The following is a 22,485-nucleotide window of genomic DNA, read 5'->3' as shown; positions in this document are numbered from 1 at the left end:
TTTCACAACAGTCTTTGTGTCAGTAGATGGGCATTCAGTGGCAAAGGTGGTATTAATCTCCATCTTCCGAGTTACACGGAGCCACGAATGCCCAAGATTGCACTACACACTGGACTTCAATATATATAAATATATCTATATGTATATATAAAAATACATTACTGAAAGCTCCCTCGTGCTCGTTTTCTAAGAAAGCATACAGTGATAAATTGCTGAAAGCCGATGCGGATGTCTTTGTCTGGTCCAGAGTGGACGATCCATTTGATCAGGGAAGTATGCTGGAAAAGTGTGTGTGCAAAACTGTTGAAAATGTAATGAACGGTGTAGACTGCAAACCAATGTTGACCGAATTGGTTGTATTTCTCAGTCGATAGCGCACTGGTCTTCTGATCTCAGGGTCCATGGCTTTAGTCCATGTTTGTAAATAAAGTAGACTTGAAAATGAGTCTAGAAGGCCAACCTTCGTCGATAATGCTGATCTCTTTAAAGTTATTCACTTACCATAGGCATATAAGACATTCACTTATCCTAGATAAGACTTTAGAGGCAGGGCTGTTCAGAAGAGTGATCCTGGTAACAACTTTCACTGGATGTGATGGTCAAAATCCTCTTGTTAGGGAACGAAATGTTGAAAACATGGCAGTTAAACAAAAATCTTAACGGTTCGATTGATCTCGGCTTAAATACTGGGACATGTTATTAGCCAGTGTGAAGGTTTAAAATTCTGGTGGCCAACCTCACCACTTGAAAGGGTTCACAAGTGCTTTGTTTCTTCACATGTGTCAAACAATGGACGAGCGTTGGGAAAGGATGCCTCAAACTGCTTTTTGGGAGCGATGGCACCTTTTTCGTACCCTGGATAGCTCAGTCGGTAGAGCATCAGACTTTTAATCTGAGGGTCCAGGGTTCAAGTCCCTGTTCAGGTGTTACCTTCTATTAGTGCTTAGGAAGAAGAGCATTTGGCGCAAGTTGTTCAAAGCGATTAAGAGGCCCAGCTTGTATTAAGAAATTCTCAAGAGCAGAAAGTTGGAAATTGTTGACTCCTTGCCAAGTATTTCCATAATTTACCAGTGGATACTTTCTCTTAGGAGATTGTCTTATGTTCAGGAAGGTCACCAGGAGATGGTATTGCTACAGGTCTTCTTATCTACAGATGAATAAAATACAAACCCCTCACCTTGGAAGGAAACTTGAAGCTTCAAACATTTCCATTTCTCACCTAGGATAAGCTAGGATCCTGTCTGTTAGACCAGCTGAATCTTCTATTATGATGGCATCTAAAGACGCCTTATCAGGCCCTAACTTTTCTCAGCACGCACAGCCGGCCGAGAATGGGAAACATGTTATAGCAGGCTGAGGATGTCTGCCTAGTAATTAGGTCGGTGAGCTGTTACCTGAGCGCTGTCATCTTTTGTCAAGAGGTTTACACAAACATGCATAGTCCTCCTAGGGATTGGATGTAATTTAAAATTCTGCCCACGAACCTTCTCGGAAATGCCAGCAACACCAGCCGCCACACACAGACAGCTCATGACCTCGACGTGATTTGAACACGCAACCTTCTGATCTGGAGTCAGACGCGCTACTGTTGCGCCACGAGGTCCTACATGGCCAGCAGTGCATGTGGCAGCATATTTTCTCTCAAGGACAAGTCACGCGCGTCATCTATTGCTCCAGGCTTCTGGAATCTGGGATAGGGCTTTTTTTGTGCAAAGGACAAAGCAAAAGCTGATTGCATAACCTGTCTGATTCCCCCGTCCATGGATATCAAGAGGGTTTTTCATGATCAAATAGCACTCCTCAGCTCAGTGTGTGAGTGTGAAGCTTGGACAACTTGGACCTGAGTCTTGTCTTATAGACTGGAAAGCATATGAGTATGGAGCAGTGTGGGACAATCTTTGGGATTATTTCACAACAGTCTTTGTGTCAGATGATGGGCATTCAGTGGCAAAGGTGGTATTAATCTCCATCTTCCGAGTTACACGGAGCCACGAATGCCCAAGATTGCACTACACACTGGACTTCAACGTATATAAATATATCTATATGTATATATGAAAATACATCACTGAAAGCTCCCTTGTGCCCGTTTTCTATAAAAGCATACAGTGATAAATTGCTGAAAGCCGATGCGGATGTCTTGTCTGGTCCAGAGTGGACGATCCATTTGATCAGGCTCTGATCCTACTCTCAGATTTACTCTCCTGGCTCAGATCCTATCTGACCCATCGTTATCAGTATGTAGACTTAAATGGTGATTATTCTTCATGTTCTCTAGTGGAGTTTGGCGTTCCGCAGGGTTCAGTTTTAGGTCCACTGCTTTTTTCCCTTTACATGCTTCCTCTGGGCAACATAATCCGTAAGCATGGTATTAGTTTTCATTGTTATGCTGACGATACACAGTTATATGTCTCAGCAAAACCTGATGAGAAAAAACAGCTTACTAAAATTGAGCAATGTGTGCAGGACATAAGAAATTGGATGCTAATTAACTTCCTTCTGCTAAATCCGGATAAGACAGAAGTTCTAGTCATAGGACCGCATACAGCTAGGAGTAAAATTTTAGATCACACCGTAACTTTAGATGGCCTTTTTGTTCCATCAAATGCAACAGTGAAAGACCTTGGTGTGATTATTGATTCCAGCCTTTCATTTGAAGCACATGTAGATAATAATTCCAGGATAGCATTCTTTCACCTCAGAAATATTGCCAGAATAAGAAATTTATTGTCGCTAAACGACGCAGAAAAACTAGTTCATGCTTTTATCACCTCTAGGTTGGACTATTGTAATGCCTTACTGTCTGGTTGTTCAGCTAGATGCATAAATAAGCTTCAGCTAGTCCAGAATGCAGCAGCGAGAGTCCTCACCAGAACCAGAAGATATGAGCATATCACCCCTATCTTATCTTCACTCCATTGGCTCCCTGTGAAATTTCGCATTGATTTTAAAATACTACTCTTGACATATAAAGCATTAAATGGTCTCGCGCCGCAGTACCTGAGCGAACTGCTAGTGTCTTACGATCCGCCACGCCTACTTCGATCAAAGGATGCAGGCTGCTTGTCAGTACCGCGTATTATGAAAAATACAGCTGGGGGCAGAGCTTTTTCTTACAAAGCCCCAAAGTTATGGAATAGTCTTCCAAATAGTGTTCGGGACTCAGACACAGTCTCAGTGTTTAAGTCCAGGCTAAAAACCTATTTATTTAGCCAAGCATTTTTATAAATAGATTTGCCATAGGTAAAGGAGCAGATCTGGGGGACTCATGGACGTAGAGTATTATGGTGAACTGGTATGTTTGGATGCTGTCTTCCTCACTCTCATTGATCACTCAGGTTTGCTGACGGTGAGGTGATTGTTTGCTTTACATCTCAGGAAGCCCTCATGTTTGTGTTTCCTTCTGGCTCTCCCTTTTAGTTATGCTGTCATAGTTAGTCCTGCCGGAGTCTCTGCTTGCACTCTACAGTTAATATACATTCACATTATACATTGTGTGACTGTGACCATACCTAACTGCCATCTCTCCTCTTCTTCTCTTCCCCCCCTCTTTCTTTTTCCTCTCTCCTCCTGTCCCCCCTTTCACTCCTTCTCTCTCTCTCTGTCGAGCTACACATGTCGTTCCTGAGCTGCCAGTGATCCAGACTCCCTCTGCCCTCCGGACCTGTCTGACCTATCCTAGTGCCCCGCTTCTGGCTGAGGATCTCGTCACATGGATGCCCCGTGTGTCTCTTTGGGATGCGTCTGGTGTCTGGGAATAATTCTCTCTACCTAGAAAATGGTTCTGGCCTTGACTGGTGTTGGCAACTGTTTCTCTGGGGACTTGACAGTTCGATAGTTCATGACTGGAACTTCTTACAAGTCTACCTGGGTCTTCAATAACTACCTGGACTCCATATTAACATCAATTAACATCAGCTATTATAGCTGAACTGCCTCCCACCCTACACACTGTATAAATGCAGATCATTTACTGCTTTCTGTTTCACCCAAATGAGGATGGGTTCCCTGTTGAGTCTGGTTCCTCTCAAGGTTTCTTCCTATTACCATCTCAGGGAGTTTTTCCTTGCCACTGTCGCCCTCGGCTTGCTCACCAGGGACAAACTGACCATTTTGATTCATACAAATTCACATTTCATACAAACCTAAATAATTCTTTTGACTATGTAAAGCTGCTTTGCGGCAATGAAAATTGCTAAAAGCGCTATACAAATAAAATTGAATTGAATTGAATTGAATCAGGGAAGTATGCTGGAAAAGTGTGTGTGCAAAACTGTTAAAAATGTAATGAACAGTGTCGACTGCAAACCAATCTTGACCGAGTTGGTTGTATTTCTCAGTCGATAGTGCACTGGTCTTTTCATCTCAGGGTCCATGGCTTTAGTCCATGTTTGTAAATAAAGTAGACTTGAAAATGAGTCATGTGGTCTCTTTGTCTAGAAGGCCAACCTTCGTTGATAATGCTGATCTCTTTAAAGTTATTCACATACCATAGGCATATAAGACATTCACTTATCCTAGATAAGACTTTAGAGGCAGGGCTGTTCAGAAGAGTGATCCTGGTAACAACTTTCACTGGATGTGATGGTCAGAATCCTCTTGTTAGGGAACGAAATGTTGAAAACATGGCAGTTAAACAAAAATCTTAACGGTTCGATTGATCTCGGCTTAAATACTGGGACATGTTATCAGCCAGTGTGAAGGTTTAAAATTCTGGTGGCCAACCTCACCACTTGAAAGGGTTCACAAGTGCTTTTTTTCTTCACATGTGTCAAACAATGGACGAGCGTTGGGAAAGGATGCCTCAAACTGCTTTTTGGGAGCGATGGCACCTTTTTCGTACCCTGGATAGCTCAGTCGGTAGAGCATCAGACTTTTAATCTGAGGGTCCAGGGTTCAAGTCCCTGTTCAGGTGTTACCTTCTATTAGTGCTTAGGAAGAAGAGCATTTGGCGCAAGTTGTTCAAAGCGATTAAGAGGCCCAGCTTGTATTAAGAAATTCTCAAGAGCAGAAAGTTGGAAATTGTTGACTCCTTGCCAAGTATTTCCATAATTTACCAGTGGATACTTTCTCTTAGGAGATTGTCTTATGTTCAGGAAGGTCACCAGGAGATGGTATTGCTACAGGTCTTCTTATCTACAGATGAATAAAATACAAACCCCTCACCTTGGAAGGAAACTTGAAGCTTCAAACATTTCCATTTCTCACCTAGGATAAGCTAGGATCCTGTCTGTCAGACCAGCTGAATCTTCTATTATGATGGCATCTAAAGACGCCTTATCAGGCAATAAATTTTCTCAGCACGCACAGCCGGCCGAGAATGGGAAACATGTTATAGCAGGCTGAGGATGTCTGCCTAGTAATTAGGTCGGTGAGCTGTTACCTGAGCGCTGTCATCTTTTGTCAAGAGGTTTACACAAACATGCATAGTCATCCTAGGGATTGGATGTAATTTAAAATTCTGCCCACGAACCTTCTCGGAAATGCCAGCAACACCAGCCGCCACACACAGACAGCTCATGACCTCGACGTGATTTGAACACGCAACCTTCTGATCTGGAGTCAGACGCGCTACTGTTGCGCCACGAGGTCCTACATGGCCAGCAGTGCATGTGGCAGCATATTTTCTCTCAAGGACAAGTCACGCGCGTCATCTATTGCTCCAGGCTTCTGGAATCTGGGATAGGGCTTTTTTTGTGCAAAGGACAAAGCAAAAGCTGATTGCATAACCTGTCTGATTCCCCCGTCCATGGATATCAAGAGGGTTTTTCATGATCAAATAGCACTCCTAACCTCAGTGTGTGAGTGTGAAGCTTGGACAACTTGGACCTGAGTCTTGTCTTATAGTCTGGAAAGCATATGAGTATGGAGCAGTGTGGGACAATCTTTGGGATTATTTCACAACAGTCTTTGTGTCAGATGATGGGCATTCAGTGGCAAAGGTGGTATTAATCTCCATCTTCCGAGTTACACGGAGCCACGAATGCCCAAGATTGCACTACACACTGGACTTCAACGTATATAAATATATCTATATGTATATATGAAAATACATCACTGAAAGCTCCCTTGTGCCCGTTTTCTATAAAAGCATACAGTGATAAATTGCTGAAAGCCGATGCGGATGTCTTTGTCTGGTCCAGAGTGGACGATCCATTTGATCAGGGAAGTATGCTGGAAAAGTGTGTGTGCAAAACTGTTGAAAATGTAATGAACAGTGTCGACTGCAAACCAATCTTGACCGAGTTGGTTGTATTTCTCAGTCGATAGCGCACTGGTCTTTTGATCTCAGGGTCCATGGCTTTAGTCCATGTTTGTAAATAAAGTAGACTTGAAAATGAGTCATGTGGTCTCCTTGTCTAGAAGGCCAACCTTCGTCGATAATGCTGATCTCTTTAAAGTTATTCACATACCATAGGCATATAAGACATTCACTTATCCTAGATAAGACTTTAGAGGCAGGGCTGTTCAGAAGAGTGATCCTGGTAACAACTTTCACTGGATGTGATGGTCAGAATCCTCTTGTTAGGGAACGAAATGTTGAAAACATGGCAGTTAAACAAAAATCTTAACGGTTCGATTGATCTCGGCTTAAATACTGGGACATGTTATCAGCCAGTGTGAAGGTTTAAAGTTCTGGTGGCCAACCTCACCACTTGAAAGGGTTCACAAGTGCTTTGTTTCTTCACATGTGTCAAACAATAGACGAGCGTTGGGAAAGGATGCCTCAAACTGCTTTTTGGGAGCGATGGCACCTTTTTCAGAGCCTGGATAGCTCAGTCGGTAGAGCATCTGACTTTTAATCTGAGGGTCCAGGGTTCAAGTCCCTGTGCAGGCATTACCTTCTATTGGTGCTTAGGAAGAAGAGCGTTTGGCGCAAGTTGTTCAAAGCGATTAAGAGGCCCAGCTTGGATTAAGAAATTCTCAAGAGCAGAACGTTGGAAATTGTTGACTCCTTGCCAAGTATTTCCATAATTTACCAGTGGATACTTTCTCTTAGGAGATTGTCTTATGTTCAGGAAGGTCACCAGGAGATGGTATTGCCACAGGTCTTCTTATCTACAGATGAATAAAATACAAACCCCTCACCTTGGAAGGAAACTTGAAGCTTCAAACATTTCCATTTCTTACCTAGGATAAGCTAGGATCCTGTCTGTCAGACCAGCTGAATCTTCTATTATGATGGCATCTAAAGACGCCTTATCAGGCCCTAAATTTTCTCAGCACGCACAGCCGGCCGAGAATGGGAAACATGTTATAGCAGGCTGAGGATGTCTGCCTAGTAATTAGGTCGGTGAGCTGTTACCTGAGCGCTGTCATCTTTTGTCAAGAGGTTTACACAAACATGCATGGTCATCCTAGGGATTGGATGTAATTTAAAATTCTGCCCACGAACCTTCTCGGAAATGCCAGCAACACCAGCCGCCACACACAGACAGCTCATGACCTCGACGTGATTTGAACACGCAACCTTCTGATCTGGAGTCAGACGCGCTACTGTTGCGCCACGAGGTCCTACATGGCCAGCAGTGCATGTGGCAGCATATTTACTCTCAAGGACAAGTCACGCGAGTCATCTATTGCTCCAGGCTTCTGGAATCTGGGATAGGGCTTTTTTTGTGCAAAGGACAAAGCAAAAGCTGATTGCATAACCTGTCTGATTCCCCCGTCCATGGATATCAAGAGGGTTTTTCATGATCAAATAGCACTCCTAACCTCAGTGTGTGAGTGTGAAGCTTGGACAACTTGGACCTGAGTCTTGTCTTATAGACTGGAAAGCATATGAGTATGGAGCAGTGTGGGACAATCTTTGGGATTATTTCACAACAGTCTTTGTGTCAGATGATGGGCATTCAGTGGCAAAGGTGGTATTAATCTCCATCTTCCGAGTTACACGGAGCCACGAATGCCCAAGATTGCACTACACACTGGACTTCAACGTATAAAAATATATCTATATGTATATATGAAAATACATCACTGAAAGCTCCCTTGTGCCCGTTTTCTATGAAAGCATACAGTGATAAATTGCTGAAAGCCGATGCGGATGTCTTTGTCTGGTCCAGAGTGGACGATCCATTTGATCAGGGAAGTATGCTGGAAAAGTGTGTGTGCAAAACTGTTGAAAATGTAATGAACAGTGTCGACTGCAAACCAATCTTGACCGAGTTGGTTGTATTTCTCAGTCGATAGCGCACTGGTCTTTTGATCTCAGGGTCCATGGCTTTAGTCCATGTTTGTAAATAAAGTAGACTTGAAAATGAGTCATGTGGTCTCCTTGTCTAGAAGGCCAACCTTCGTCGATAATGCTGATCTCTTTAAAGTTATTCACATACCATAGGCATATAAGACATTCACTTATCCTAGATAAGACTTTAGAGGCAGGGCTGTTCAGAAGAGTGATCCTGGTAACAACTTTCACTGGATGTGATGGTCAGAATCCTCTTGTTAGGGAACGAAATGTTGAAAACATGGCAGTTAAACAAAAATCTTAACGGTTCGATTGATCTCGGCTTAAATACTGGGACATGTTATCAGCCAGTGTGAAGGTTTAAAATTCTGGTGGCCAACCTCACCACTTGAAAGGGTTCACAAGTGCTTTGTTTCTTCACATGTGTCAAACAATGGACGAGCGTTGGGAAAGGATGCCTCAAACTGCTTTTTGGGAGCGATGGCACCTTTTTCGTACCCTGGATAGCTCAGTCGGTAGAGCATCAGACTTTTAATCTGAGGGTCCAGGGTTCAAGTCCCTGTTCAGGTGTTACCTTCTATTGGTGCTTAGGATGAAGAGCGTTTGGCGCAAGTTGTCCAAAGCGATTAAGAGGCCCAGCTTGGATTAAGAAATTCTCAAGAGCAGAAAGTTGGAAATTGTTGACTCCTTGCCAAGTATTTCCATAATTTACCAGTGGATACTTTCTCTTAGGAGATTGTCTTATGTTCAGGAAGGTCACCAGGAGATGGTATTGCCACAGGTCTTCTTATCTACAGATGAATAAAATACAAACCCCTCACCTTGGAAGGAAACTTGAAGCTTCAAACATTTCCATTTCTTACCTAGGATAAGCTAGGATCCTGTCTGTCAGACCAGCTGAATCTTCTATTATGATGGCATCTAAAGATGCCTTATCAGGCCCTAACTTTTCTCAGCACGCGCAGCCGGCCGAGAATGGGAAACATGTTATAGCAGGCTGAGGATGTCTGCCTAGTAATTAGGTCGGTGAGCTGTTACCTGAGCGCTGTCATCTTTTGTCAAGAGGTTTAAACAAACATGCATGGTCATCCTAGGGATTGGTTGTACTTTAAAATTCTGCCCACGAACCTTCTCAGAAAAGCCAGCAACACCAGCCGCCACACACAGACAGCTCATGACCTCGACGTGATTTGAACACGCAACCTTCTGATCTGGAGTCAGACGCGCTACCGTTGCGCCACGAAGTCCTACATGGCCAGCAGTGCATGTGGCAGCACATTTTCTCTCAAGGACAAGTCACGCGCGTCATCTATTGCTCCAGGCTTCTGGAATATGGGATAGGGCTTTTTTTGTGCAAAGGACAAAGCAAAAGCTGATTGCATAACCTGTCTGATTCCCCCGTCCATGGATATCAAGAGGGTTTTTTATGATCAAATAGCACTCCTCAGCTCAGTGTGTGAGTGTGAAGCTTGGACAACTTGGACCTGAGTCTTGTCTTATAGACTGGAAAGCATATGAGTATGGAGCAGTGTGGGACAATCTTTGGGATTATTTCACAACAGTCTTTGTGTCAGATGATGGGCATTCAGTGGCAAAGGTGGTATTAATCTCCATCTTCCGAGTTACACGGAGCCACGAATGCCCAAGATTGCACTACACACTGGACTTCAACGTATATAAATATATCTATATGTATATATGAAAATACATCACTGAAAGCTCCCTTGTGCCCGTTTTCTATGAAAGCATACAGTGATAAATTGCTGAAAGCCGATGCGGATGTGTTTGTCTGGTCCAGAGTGGACGATCCATTTGATCAGGGAAGTATGCTGGAAAAGTGTGTGTGCAAAACTGTTGAAAATGTAATGAACAGTGTCGACTGCAAACCAATCTTGACCGAGTTGGTTGTATTTCTCAGTCAATAGCGCACTGGTCTTTTGATCTCAGGGTCCATGGCTTTAGTCCATGTTTGTAAATAAAGTAGACTTGAAAATGAGTCATGTGGTCTCCTTGTCTAGAAGGCCAACCTTCGTCGATAATGCTGATCTCTTTAAAGTTATTCACATACCATAGGCATATAAGACATTCACTTATCCTAGATAAGACTTTAGAGGCAGGGCTGTTCAGAAGAGTGATCCTGGTAACAACTTTCACTGGATGTGATGGTCAGAATCCTCTTGTTAGGGAACGAAATGTTGAAAACATGGCAGTTAAACAAAAATCTTAACGGTTCGATTGATCTCGGCTTAAATACTGGGACATGTTATCAGCCAGTGTGAAGGTTTAAAGTTCTGGTGGCTAACCTCACCACTTGAAAGGGTTCACAAGTGCTTTGTTTCTTCACATGTGTCAAACAATAGACAAGCGTTGGGAAAGGATGCCTCAAACTGCTTTTTGGGAGCGATGGCACCTTTTTCAGAGCCTGGATAGCTCAGTCGGTAGAGCATCAGACTTTTAATCTGAGGGTCCAGGGTTCAAGTCCCTGTGCAGGCATTACCTTCTATTGGTGCTTAGGAAGAAGAGCGTTTGGTGCAAGTTGTTCAAAGCGATTAAGAGGCCCAGCTTGGATTAAGAAATTCTCAAGAGCAGAACGTTGGAAATTGCTGACTCCTTGCCAAGTATTTCCATAATTTACCAGTGGATACTTTCTCTTAGGAGATTGTCTTATGTTCAGGAAGGTCACCAGGAGATGGTATTGCCACAGGTCTTCTTATCTACAGATGAATAAAATACAAACCCCTCACCTTAGCAGGAAACTTGAAGCTTCGAACATTTCCATTTCTTACCTAGGATAAGCTAGGATCCTGTCTGTCAGACCAGCTGAATCTTCTATTATGATGGCATCTAAAGATGCCTTATCAGGCCCTAACTTTTCTCAGCACGCGCAGCCGGCCGAGAATGGGAAACATGTTATAGCAGGCTGAGGATGTCTGCCTAGTAATTAGGTCGGTGAGCTGTTACCTGAGCGCTGTCATCTTTTGTCAAGAGGTTTGAACAAACATGCATGGTCATCCTAGGGATTGGTTGTACTTTAAAATTCTGCCCACGAACCTTCTCAGAAAAGCCAGCAACACCAGCCGCCACACACAGACAGCTCATGACCTCGACGTGATTTGAACACGCAACCTTCTGATCTGGAGTCAGACGCGCTACCGTTGCGCCACGAAGTCCTACATGGCCAGCAGTGCATGTGGCAGCACATTTTCTCTCAAGGACAAGTCACGCGCGTCATCTATTGCTCCAGGCTTCTGGAATATGGGATAGGGCTTTTTTTGTGCAAAGGACAAAGCAAAAGCTGATTGCATAACCTGTCTGATTCCCCCGTCCATGGATATCAAGAGGGTTTTTCATGATCAAATAGCACTCCTCAGCTCAGTGTGTGAGTGTGAAGCTTGGACAACTTGGACCTCAGATGGACTCTTGGACTCATATGCTTTCCTGTCTTATAGACTGGAAAGCATATGAGTATGGAGCAGTGTGGGACAATCTTTGGGATTATTTCACAGCAGTCTTTGTGTCAGATGATGGGCATTCAGTGGCAAAGGTGGTATTAATCTCCATCTTCCGAGTTACACGGAGCCACGAATGCCCAAGATTGCACTACACACTGGACTTCAACGTATATAAATATATCTATATGTATATATGAAAATACATCACTGAAAGCTCCCTTGTGCCCGTTTTCTATAAAAGCATACAGTGATAAATTGCTGAAAGCCGATGCGGATGTCTTTGTCTGGTCCAGAGTGGACGATCCATTTGATCAGGCTCAGATCCTACTCTCAGATTTACTCTCCTGGCTCAGATCCTATCTGACCCATCGTTATCAGTATGTAGACTTAAATGGTGATTATTCTGCATGTTCTCTAGTGGAGTTTGGCGTTCCGCAGGGTTCAGTTTTAGGTCCACTGCTTTTTTCCCTTTACATGCTTCCTCTGGGCAACATAATCCGTAAGCATGGTATTAGTTTTCATTGTTATGCTGACGATACACAGTTATATGTCTCAGCAAAACCTGATGAGAAAAAACAGCTTACTAAAATTGAGCAATGTGTGCAGGACATAAGAAATTGGATGTTAATTAACTTCCTTCTGCTAAATCCGGATAAGACAGAAGTTCTAGTCATGGGACCGCATACAGCTAGGAGTAAAATTTTAGATCACACCGTAACTTTAGATGGCCTTTTTGTTCCATCAAATGCAACAGTGAAAGACCTTGGTGTGATTATTGATTCCAGCCTTTCATTTGAAGCACATGTAGATAATATTACCAGGATAGCATTCTTTCACCTCAGAAATATTGCCAGAATAAGAAATTTATTGTCGCTAAACGACGCAGAAAAACTAGTTCATGCTTTTATCACCTCTAGGTTGGACTATTGTAATGCCTTACTGTCTGGTTGTTCAGCTAGATGCATAAATAAGCTTCAGCTAGTCCAGAATGCAGCAGCGAGAGTCCTCACCAGAACCAGAAGATATGAGCACATCACCCCTATCTTATCTTCACTCCATTGGCTCCCTGTGAAATTTCGCATTGATTTTAAAATACTACTCTTGACATATAAAGCATTAAATGGTCTCGCGCCGCAGTACCTGAGCGAACTGCTAGTGTCTTACGATCCGCCACGCCTACTTCGATCAAAGGATGCAGGCTGCTTGTCAGTACCGCGTATTATGAAAAATACAGCTGGGGGCAGAGCTTTTTCTTACAAAGCCCCAAAGTTATGGAATAGTCTTCCAAATAGTGTTCGGGACTCAGACACAGTCTCAGTGTTTAAGTCCAGGCTAAAAACCTATTTATTTAGCCAAGCATTTTCATAAATAGATTTGCCATAGGTAAAGGAGCAGATCTGGGGGACTCATGGACGTAGAGTATTATGGTGAACTGGTATGTTTGGATGCTGTCTTCCTCACTCTCATTGATCACTCAGGTTTGCTGACGGTGAGGTGATTGTTTGCTTTACATCTCAGGAAGCCCTCATGTTTGTGTTTCCTTCTGGCTCTCCCTTTTAGTTATGCTGTCATAGTTAGTCCTGCCGGAGTCTCTGCTTGCACTCTACAGTTAATATACATTCACATTATACATTGTGTGACTGTGACCATACCTAACTGCCATCTCTCCTCTTCTTCTCTTTCCCCCCCTCTTTCTTTTTCCTCTCTCCTCCTGTCCCCCCTTTCACTCCTTCTCTCTCTCTCTGTCGAGCTACACATGTCGTTCCTGAGCTGCCAGTGATCCAGACTCCCTCTGCCCTCCGGACCTGTCTGACCCATCCTGGTGCCCCGCTTCTGGCTGAGGATCTCGTCACATGGATGCCCCGTGTGTCTCTCTGGGATGCGTCTGGTGTCTGGGAATGATTCTCTCTACCTAGAAAATGGTTCTGGCCTTGACTGGTGTTGGCAACTGTTTCTCTGGGGACTTGACAGTTCGATAGTTCATGACTGGAACTTCTTACAAGTCTACCTGGGTCTTCAATAACTACCTGGACTCCATATTAACATCAATTAACATCAGCTATTATAGCTGAACTGCCTCCCACCCTACACACTGTATAAATGCAGATCATTTACTGCTTTCTGTTTCACCCAAATGAGGATGGGTTCCCTGTTGAGTCTGGTTCCTCTCAAGGTTTCTTCCTATTACCATCTCAGGGAGTTTTTCCTTGCCACTGTCGCCCTCGGCTTGCTCACCAGGGACAAACTGACCATTTTGATTCATACAAATTCACATTTCATACAAACCTAAATAATTCTTTTGACTATGTAAAGCTGCTTTGCGGCAATGAAAATTGCTAAAAGCGCTATACAAATAAAATTGAATTGAATTGAATTGAATCAGGGAAGTATGCTGGAAAAGTGTGTGTGCAAAACTGTTGAAAATGTAATGAACAGTGTCGACTGCAAACCAATCTTGACCGAGTTGGTTGTATTTCTCAGTCGATAGTGCACTGGTCTTTTCATCTCAGGGTCCATGGCTTTAGTCCATGTTTGTAAATAAAGTAGACTTGAAAATGAGTCATGTGGTCTCCTTGTCTAGAAGGCCAACCTTCGTCGATAATGCTGATCTCTTTAAAGTTATTCACATACCATAGGCATATAAGACATTCACTTATCCTAGATAAGACTTTAGAGGCAGGGCTGTTCAGAAGAGTGATCCTGGTAACAACTTTCACTGGATGTGATGGTCAGAATCCTCTTGTTAGGGAACGAAATGTTGAAAACATGGCAGTTAAACAAAAATCTTAACGGTTCGATTGATCTCGGCTTAAATAGTGGGACATGTTATCAGCCAGTGTGAAGGTTTAAAATTCTGGTGGCCAACCTCACCACTTGAAAGGGTTCACAAGTGCTTTGTTTCTTCACATGTGTCAAACAATGGACGAGCGTTGGGAAAGGATGCCTCAAACTGCTTTTTGGGAGCGATGGCACCCTTTTCGTACCCTGGATAGCTCAGTCGGTAGAGCATCAGACTTTTAATCTGAGGGTCCAGGGTTCAAGTCCCTGTTCAGGTGTTACCTTCTATTGGTGCTTAGGATGAAGAGCATTTGGCGCAAGTTGTTCAAAGCGATTAAGAGGCCCAGCTTGGATTAAGAAATTCTCAAGAGCAGAAAGTTGGAAATTGTTGACTCCTTGCCAAGTATTTCCATAATTTACCAGTGGATACTTTCTCTTAGGAGATTGTCTTATGTTCAGGAAGGTCACCAGGAGATGGTATTGCCACAGGTCTTCTTATCTACAGATGAATAAAATACAAACCCCTCACCTTGGAAGGAAACTTGAAGCTTCAAACATTTCCATTTCTTACCTAGGATAAGCTAGGATCCTGTCTGTCAGACCAGCTGAATCTTCTATTATGATGGCATCTAAAGACGCCTTATCAGGCCCTAAATTTTCTCAGCACGCACAGCCGGCCGAGAATGGGAAACATGTTATAGCAGGCTGAGGATGTCTGCCTAGTAATTAGGTCGGTGAGCTGTTACCTGAGCGCTGTCATCTTTTGTCAAGAGGTTGACACAAACATGCATGGTCATCCTAGGGATTGGATGTAATTTAAAATTCTGCCCACGAACCTTCTCGGAAATGCCAGCAACACCAGCCGCCACACACAGACAGCTCATGACCTCGACGTGATTTGAACACGCAACCTTCTGATCTGGAGTCAGACGCGCTACTGTTGCGCCACGAGGTCCTACATGGCCAGCAGTGCATGTGGCAGCATATTTACTCTCAAGGACAAGTCACGCGAGTCATCTATTGCTCCAGGCTTCTGGAATCTGGGATAGGGCTTTTTTTGTGCAAAGGACAAAGCAAAAGCTGATTGCATAACCTGTCTGATTCCCCCGTCCATGGATATCAAGAGGGTTTTTCATGATCAAATAGCACTCCTAACCTCAGTGTGTGAGTGTGAAGCTTGGACAACTTGGACCTGAGTCTTGTCTTATAGACTGGAAAGCATATGAGTATGGAGCAGTGTGGGACAATCTTTGGGATTATTTCACAACAGTCTTTGTGTCAGATGATGGGCATTCAGTGGCAAAGGTGGTATTAATCTCCATCTTCCGAGTTACACGGAGCCACGAATGCCCAAGATTGCACTACACACTGGACTTCAACGTATAAAAATATATCTATATGTATATATGAAAATACATCACTGAAAGCTCCCTTGTGCCCGTTTTCTATGAAAGCATACAGTGATAAATTGCTGAAAGCCGATGCGGATGTCTTTGTCTGGTCCAGAGTGGACGATCCATTTGATCAGGGAAGTATGCTGGAAAAGTGTGTGTGCAAAACTGTTGAAAATGTAATGAACAGTGTCGACTGCAAACCAATCTTGACCGAGTTGGTTGTATTTCTCAGTCGATAGCGCACTGGTCTTTTCATCTCAGGGTCCATGGTTTTAGTCCATGTTTGTAAATAAAGTAGACTTGAAAATGAGTCATGTGGTCTCCTTGTCTAGAAGGCCAACCTTCGTCGATAATGCTGATCTCTTTAAAGTTATTCACATACCATAGGCATATAAGACATTCACTTATCCTAGATAAGACTTTAGAGGCAGGGCTGTTCAGAAGAGTGATCCTGGTAACAACTTTCACTGGATGTGATGGTCAGAATCCTCTTGTTAGGGAACGAAATGTTGAAAACATGGCAGTTAAACAAAAATCTTAACGGTTCGATTGATCTCGGCTTAAATAGTGGGACATGTTATCAGCCAGTGTGAAGGTTTAAAATTCTGGTGGCCAACCTCACCACTTGAAAGGGTTCACAAGTGCTTTGTTTCTTCACATGTGTCAAACAATGGACGAGCGTTGGGAAAGGATGCCTCAAACTGCTTTTTGGGAGCGATGGCACCTTTTTCGTACCCTGGATAGCTCAGTCGGTAGAGCATCAGACTTTTAATCTGAGGGTCCAGGGTTCAAGTCCCTGTTCAGGTGTTACCTTCTATTGGTGCTTAGGATGAAGAGCGTTTGGCGCAAGTTGTCCAAAGCGATTAAGAGGCCCAGCTTGGATTAAGAAATTCTCAAGAGCAGAAAGTTGGAAATTGTTGACTCCTTGCCAAGTATTTCCATAATTTACCAGTGGATACTTTCTCTTAGGAGATTGTCTTATGTTCAGGAAGGTCACCAGGAGATGGTATTGCCACAGGTCTTCTTATCTACAGATGAATAAAATACAAACCCCTCACCTTGGAAGGAAACTTGAAGCTTCAAACATTTCCATTTCTTACCTAGGATAAGCTAGGATCCTGTCTGTCAGACCAGCTGAATCTTCTATTATGATGGCATCTAAAGATGCCTTATCAGGCCCTAACTTTTCTCAGCACGCGCAGCCGGCCGAGAATGGGAAACATGTTATAGCAGGCTGAGGATGTCTGCCTAGTAATTAGGTCGGTGAGCTGTTACCTGAGCGCTGTCATCTTTTGGCAAGAGGTTTAAACAAACATGCATGGTCATCCTAGGGATTGGTTGTACTTTAAAATTCTGCCCACGAACCTTCTCAGAAAAGCCAGCAACACCAGCCGCCACACACAGACAGCTCATGACCTCGACGTGATTTGAACACGCAACCTTCTGATCTGGAGTCAGACGCGCTACCGTTGCGCCACGAAGTCCTACATGGCCAGCAGTGCATGTGGCAGCACATTTTCTCTCAAGGACAAGTCACGCGCGTCATCTATTGCTCCAGGCTTCTGGAATATGGGATAGGGCTTTTTTTGTGCAAAGGACAAAGCAAAAGCTGATTGCATAACCTGTCTGATTCCCCCGTCCATGGATATCAAGAGGGTTTTTCATGATCAAATAGCACTCCTCAGCTCAGTGTGTGAGTGTGAAGCTTGGACAACTTGGACCTGAGTCTTGTCTTATAGACTGGAAAGCATATGAGTATGGAGCAGTGTGGGACAATCTTTGGGATTATTTCACAACAGTCTTTGTGTCAGATGATGGGCATTCAGTGGCAAAGGTGGTATTAATCTCCATCTTCCGAGTTACACGGAGCCACGAATGCCCAAGATTGCACTACACACTGGACTTCAACGTATATAAATATATCTATATGTATATATGAAAATACATCACTGAAAGCTCCCTTGTGCCCGTTTTCTATAAAAGCATACAGTGATAAATTGCTGAAAGCCGATGCGGATGTCTTTGTCTGGTCCAGAGTGGACGATCCATTTGATCAGGCTCAGATCCTACTCTCAGATTTACTCTCCTGGCTCAGATCCTATCTGACCCATCGTTATCAGTATGTAGACTTAAATGGTGATTATTCTGCATGTTCTCTAGTGGAGTTTGGCGTTCCGCAGGGTTCAGTTTTAGGTCCACTGCTTTTTTCCCTTTACATGCTTCCTCTGGGCAACATAATCCGTAAGCATGGTATTAGTTTTCATTGTTATGCTGACGATACACAGTTATATGTCTCAGCAAAACCTGATGAGAAAAAACAGCTTACTAAAATTGAGCAATGTGTGCAGGACATAAGAAATTGGATGCTAATTAACTTCCTTCTGCTAAATCCGGATAAGACAGAAGTTCTAGTCATGGGACCGCATACAGCTAGGAGTAAAATTTTAGATCACACCGTAACTTTAGATGGCCTTTTTGTTCCATCAAATGCAACAGTGAAAGACCTTGGTGTGATTATTGATTCCAGCCTTTCATTTGAAGCACATGTAGATAATATTACCAGGATAGCATTCTTTCACCTCAGAAATATTGCCAGAATAAGAAATTTATTGTCGCTAAACGACGCAGAAAAACTAGTTCATGCTTTTATCACCTCTAGGTTGGACTATTGTAATGCCTTACTGTCTGGTTGTTCAGCTAGATGCATAAATAAGCTTCAGCTAGTCCAGAATGCAGCAGCGAGAGTCCTCACCAGAACCAGAAGATATGAGCACATCACCCCTATCTTATCTTCACTCCATTGGCTCCCTGTGAAATTTCGCATTGATTTTAAAATACTACTCTTGACATATAAAGCATTAAATGGTCTCGCGCCGCAGTACCTGAGCGAACTGCTAGTGTCTTACGATCCGCCACGCCTACTTCGATCAAAGGATGCAGGCTGCTTGTCAGTACCGCGTATTATGAAAAATACAGCTGGGGGCAGAGCTTTTTCTTACAAAGCCCCAAAGTTATGGAATAGTCTTCCAAATAGTGTTCGGGACTCAGACACAGTCCCAGTGTTTAAGTCCAGGCTAAAAACCTATTTATTTAGCCAAGCATTTTCATAAATAGATTTGCCATAGGTAAAGGAGCAGATCTGGGGGACTCATGGACGTAGAGTATTATGGTGAACTGGTATGTTTGGATGCTGTCTTCCTCACTCTCATTGATCACTCAGGTTTGCTGACGGTGAGGTGATTGTTTGCTTTACATCTCAGGAAGCCCTCATGTTTGTGTTTCCTTCTGGCTCTCCCTTTTAGTTATGCTGTCATAGTTAGTCCTGCCGGAGTCTCTGCTTGCACTCTACAGTTAATATACATTCACATTATACATTGTGTGACTGTGACCATACCTAACTGCCATCTCTCCTCTTCTTCTCTTTCCCCCCCTCTTTCTTTTTCCTCTCTCCTCCTGTCCCCCCTTTCACTCCTTCTCTCTCTCTCTGTCGAGCTACACATGTCGTTCCTGAGCTGCCAGTGATCCAGACTCCCTCTGCCCTCCGGACCTGTCTGACCCATCCTGGTGCCCCGCTTCTGGCTGAGGATCTCGTCACATGGATGCCCCGTGTGTCTCTCTGGGATGCGTCTGGTGTCTGGGAATGATTCTCTCTACCTAGAAAATGGTTCTGGCCTTGACTGGTGTTGGCAACTGTTTCTCTGGGGACTTGACAGTTCGATAGTTCATGACTGGAACTTCTTACAAGTCTACCTGGGTCTTCAATAACTACCTGGACTCCATATTAACATCAATTAACATCAGCTATTATAGCTGAACTGCCTCCCACCCTACACACTGTATAAATGCAGATCATTTACTGCTTTCTGTTTCACCCAAATGAGGATGGGTTCCCTGTTGAGTCTGGTTCCTCTCAAGGTTTCTTCCTATTACCATCTCAGGGAGTTTTTCCTTGCCACTGTCGCCCTCGGCTTGCTCACCAGGGACAAACTGACCATTTTGATTCATACAAATTCACATTTCATACAAACCTAAATAATTCTTTTGACTATGTAAAGCTGCTTTGCGGCAATGAAAATTGCTAAAAGCGCTATACAAATAAAATTGAATTGAATTGAATTGAATCAGGGAAGTATGCTGGAAAAGTGTGTGTGCAAAACTGTTGAAAATGTAATGAACAGTGTCGACTGCAAACCAATCTTGACCGAGTTGGTTGTATTTCTCAGTCGATAGTGCACTGGTCTTTTCATCTCAGGGTCCATGGCTTTAGTCCATGTTTGTAAATAAAGTAGACTTGAAAATGAGTCATGTGGTCTCCTTGTCTAGAAGGCCAACCTTCGTCGATAATGCTGATCTCTTTAAAGTTATTCACATACCATAGGCATATAAGACATTCACTTATCCTAGATAAGACTTTAGAGGCAGGGCTGTTCAGAAGAGTGATCCTGGTAACAACTTTCACTGGATGTGATGGTCAGAATCCTCTTGTTAGGGAACGAAATGTTGAAAACATGGCAGTTAAACAAAAATCTTAACGGTTCGATTGATCTCGGCTTAAATAGTGGGACATGTTATCAGCCAGTGTGAAGGTTTAAAATTCTGGTGGCCAACCTCACCACTTGAAAGGGTTCACAAGTGCTTTGTTTCTTCACATGTGTCAAACAATGGACGAGCGTTGGGAAAGGATGCCTCAAACTGCTTTTTGGGAGCGATGGCACCTTTTTCGTACCCTGGATAGCTCAGTCGGTAGAGCATCAGACTTTTAATCTGAGGGTCCAGGGTTCAAGTCCCTGTTCAGGTGTTACCTTCTATTGGTGCTTAGGATGAAGAGCGTTTGGCGCAAGTTGTCCAAAGCGATTAAGAGGCCCAGCTTGGATTAAGAAATTCTCAAGAGCAGAAAGTTGGAAATTGTTGACTCCTTGCCAAGTATTTCCATAATTTACCAGTGGATACTTTCTCTTAGGAGATTGTCTTATGTTCAGGAAGGTCACCAGGAGATGGTATTGCCACAGGTCTTCTTATCTACAGATGAATAAAATACAAACCCCTCACCTTGGAAGGAAACTTGAAGCTTCAAACATTTCCATTTCTTACCTAGGATAAGCTAGGATCCTGTCTGTCAGACCAGCTGAATCTTCTATTATGATGGCATCTAAAGATGCCTTATCAGGCCCTAACTTTTCTCAGCACGCGCAGCCGGCCGAGAATGGGAAACATGTTATAGCAGGCTGAGGATGTCTGCCTAGTAATTAGGTCGGTGAGCTGTTACCTGAGCGCTGTCATCTTTTGGCAAGAGGTTTAAACAAACATGCATGGTCATCCTAGGGATTGGTTGTACTTTAAAATTCTGCCCACGAACCTTCTCAGAAAAGCCAGCAACACCAGCCGCCACACACAGACAGCTCATGACCTCGACGTGATTTGAACACGCAACCTTCTGATCTGGAGTCAGACGCGCTACCGTTGCGCCACGAAGTCCTACATGGCCAGCAGTGCATGTGGCAGCACATTTTCTCTCAAGGACAAGTCACGCGCGTCATCTATTGCTCCAGGCTTCTGGAATATGGGATAGGGCTTTTTTTGTGCAAAGGACAAAGCAAAAGCTGATTGCATAACCTGTCTGATTCCCCCGTCCATGGATATCAAGAGGGTTTTTCATGATCAAATAGCACTCCTCAGCTCAGTGTGTGAGTGTGAAGCTTGGACAACTTGGACCTGAGTCTTGTCTTATAGACTGGAAAGCATATGAGTATGGAGCAGTGTGGGACAATCTTTGGGATTATTTCACAACAGTCTTTGTGTCAGATGATGGGCATTCAGTGGCAAAGGTGGTATTAATCTCCATCTTCCGAGTTACACGGAGCCACGAATGCCCAAGATTGCACTACACACTGGACTTCAACGTATATAAATATATCTATATGTATATATGAAAATACATCACTGAAAGCTCCCTTGTGCCCGTTTTCTATAAAAGCATACAGTGATAAATTGCTGAAAGCCGATGCGGATGTCTTTGTCTGGTCCAGAGTGGACGATCCATTTGATCAGGCTCAGATCCTACTCTCAGATTTACTCTCCTGGCTCAGATCCTATCTGACCCATCGTTATCAGTATGTAGACTTAAATGGTGATTATTCTGCATGTTCTCTAGTGGAGTTTGGCGTTCCGCAGGGTTCAGTTTTAGGTCCACTGCTTTTTTCCCTTTACATGCTTCCTCTGGGCAACATAATCCGTAAGCATGGTATTAGTTTTCATTGTTATGCTGACGATACACAGTTATATGTCTCAGCAAAACCTGATGAGAAAAAACAGCTTACTAAAATTGAGCAATGTGTGCAGGACATAAGAAATTGGATGCTAATTAACTTCCTTCTGCTAAATCCGGATAAGACAGAAGTTCTAGTCATGGGACCGCATACAGCTAGGAGTAAAATTTTAGATCACACCGTAACTTTAGATGGCCTTTTTGTTCCATCAAATGCAACAGTGAAAGACCTTGGTGTGATTATTGATTCCAGCCTTTCATTTGAAGCACATGTAGATAATATTACCAGGATAGCATTCTTTCACCTCAGAAATATTGCCAGAATAAGAAATTTATTGTCGCTAAACGACGCAGAAAAACTAGTTCATGCTTTTATCACCTCTAGGTTGGACTATTGTAATGCCT

General features: G+C 43.4%; 10 non-coding genes across 10 annotated transcripts; 2 read left to right on the top strand and 8 right to left on the bottom strand.

The window, feature by feature from the left end:
• Nucleotides 1–1,531: 1,531 nt before the first annotated feature.
• trnaw-cca (transfer RNA tryptophan (anticodon CCA)) lies at nt 1,532–1,603 on the bottom strand. Its single transcript has one exon. It is a non-coding gene; the product is annotated as a tRNA-Trp (tRNA).
• A 3,917-nt stretch (nt 1,604–5,520) lies between these two features.
• Nucleotides 5,521–5,592, bottom strand: trnaw-cca (transfer RNA tryptophan (anticodon CCA)). Its single transcript has one exon. It is a non-coding gene; the product is annotated as a tRNA-Trp (tRNA).
• A 1,173-nt stretch (nt 5,593–6,765) lies between these two features.
• trnak-uuu (transfer RNA lysine (anticodon UUU)) lies at nt 6,766–6,838 on the top strand. Its single transcript has one exon. It is a non-coding gene; the product is annotated as a tRNA-Lys (tRNA).
• A 605-nt stretch (nt 6,839–7,443) lies between these two features.
• Nucleotides 7,444–7,515, bottom strand: trnaw-cca (transfer RNA tryptophan (anticodon CCA)). The gene has a single exon. It is a non-coding gene; the product is annotated as a tRNA-Trp (tRNA).
• A 1,851-nt stretch (nt 7,516–9,366) lies between these two features.
• trnaw-cca (transfer RNA tryptophan (anticodon CCA)) lies at nt 9,367–9,438 on the bottom strand. The gene has a single exon. It is a non-coding gene; the product is annotated as a tRNA-Trp (tRNA).
• A 1,173-nt stretch (nt 9,439–10,611) lies between these two features.
• Nucleotides 10,612–10,684, top strand: trnak-uuu (transfer RNA lysine (anticodon UUU)). Its single transcript has one exon. It is a non-coding gene; the product is annotated as a tRNA-Lys (tRNA).
• A 605-nt stretch (nt 10,685–11,289) lies between these two features.
• On the bottom strand, nt 11,290–11,361 carry trnaw-cca (transfer RNA tryptophan (anticodon CCA)). The gene has a single exon. It is a non-coding gene; the product is annotated as a tRNA-Trp (tRNA).
• A 3,943-nt stretch (nt 11,362–15,304) lies between these two features.
• Nucleotides 15,305–15,376, bottom strand: trnaw-cca (transfer RNA tryptophan (anticodon CCA)). The gene has a single exon. It is a non-coding gene; the product is annotated as a tRNA-Trp (tRNA).
• Nucleotides 15,377–17,227: 1,851 nt separating this feature from the next.
• Nucleotides 17,228–17,299, bottom strand: trnaw-cca (transfer RNA tryptophan (anticodon CCA)). Its single transcript has one exon. It is a non-coding gene; the product is annotated as a tRNA-Trp (tRNA).
• Nucleotides 17,300–21,218: 3,919 nt separating this feature from the next.
• On the bottom strand, nt 21,219–21,290 carry trnaw-cca (transfer RNA tryptophan (anticodon CCA)). The gene has a single exon. It is a non-coding gene; the product is annotated as a tRNA-Trp (tRNA).
• Nucleotides 21,291–22,485: the final 1,195 nt, after the last annotated feature.

This window comes from Clarias gariepinus, chromosome 5, assembly GCF_024256425.1.
Source record: "Clarias gariepinus isolate MV-2021 ecotype Netherlands chromosome 5, CGAR_prim_01v2, whole genome shotgun sequence".
NCBI classification, from domain to species: Eukaryota; Metazoa; Chordata; class Actinopteri; order Siluriformes; family Clariidae; genus Clarias; species Clarias gariepinus.
This window is presented reverse-complemented; position numbering and strand designations above follow the sequence as displayed.